Source organism: Peromyscus californicus, unplaced genomic scaffold (assembly GCF_007827085.1).
Source record: "Peromyscus californicus insignis strain IS unplaced genomic scaffold, ASM782708v3 Scaffold_4__1_contigs__length_199733344, whole genome shotgun sequence".
Taxonomy (NCBI): domain Eukaryota; kingdom Metazoa; phylum Chordata; class Mammalia; order Rodentia; family Cricetidae; genus Peromyscus; species Peromyscus californicus.
Genome location: NW_026294562.1, coordinates 163,719,018 through 163,720,345, shown reverse-complemented (window position 1 = coordinate 163,720,345; position 1,328 = coordinate 163,719,018).

Genomic DNA, 1,328 nt, shown 5'->3' with positions numbered 1-1,328 from the left:
CTGAGTTCAATTCCCAGCAACCACATGGTGGCTCACAACCATCTCTAGGGGGACCTGATAGTCTCTTCTGGCATAAAGGTATACGTGCAGACAAAGCACTCATACACAAAGTAAATAAATAAAATTTAAGAAAAAATTAACTTTGGAAGGAAAAGTGTTTATTTCATTTTACAGCTTGTAGTCCATCAACCAGGGAAGTCATGCCAGCAACTGATGAAGAGACCATGAAAGAGTACTGTTCTCACTCCCCATGGCTTGCTCAGCTTTGTTTTGCTTATTTATTTCTGTTTTTGTTTGTTTGTTTGTTTTTCAAGACAATATTTCTCTGTGTAGCCCTGGCTATCCTGGAACTCTCTCTGTAGACCAGGCTGGCTTCCAACTCAGAGATCTGCCTGCCTCCTGAGTGATGGGATTAAAGGAATCCACTTTTGTAGTTGTGGTTGTTGTTGTTGTTGTTGTTAACAGAGTACAAATAACATGGTTTACTTACCAAGTGACTGACTTGAAAACAACCTTGAGGGTGCAGGGGAGGGGAGTAAACCGTTATAAAAGGAGATCCAATGCTCTGTTCTGGCCTCTGCAGGCACCAGATACACCTGGGAAGCATAGATATGTTCAGGTAAACATACACGTGAAATTAAAAAAAAAAAATCTTTAAACAAAGATGATGCTGGGCAGCTGTGTCGCACACCTTTAATCCCAGCACTTGGGAGGCAGAGGCAGGCGGATCTCAGTGAGTTCGAGGTCAGCCTGGTCTACAGAGTAAGTTCCAGGACAGCCAGGACTACACAGAGAAACCCTGTCTCGAAAAACAAAACAAAATGAAACAAAACAAAAAAAAAGATGGTGAAGGAGCATCCAAACACATTTATGAATAAGCATGCTGGGCCAGGTGTCATGACACTCCCCTGTAATCCCATTACTTGGAAATAAAGGGAGAAATATCAAAAGTTTCAGGAAAGCCTTGGCTATATAAACCTGACTCAAAAACAAAAACAAAAACATAAATATTCTTTACCTGTTAGAGATGCTTACAAGAATGTGTGTGAAACGATCTACTCAGGATCTATTTGCTGTGGTACTAGAGAGTGAATTTAGAGCCTTGTACATGCTAGGTAAATAAATGCTCCACTGCTGAACTATCATGTCCACCCCCCCCCCCCCCCAATAGCTTTGGAGCCTGTACTGGATCTCGATCTGTAGACCAGGCTGGCCTTGAGCTCACAGAGATCTGCCTGCCTCTGCCTCCCAAGTGCTGGGATTAAAGGCGTGTGCCACCACCTCCCGGCTCCTCCCCCTTTTAAAGATAGGGTCTCATGTAGCTTTGG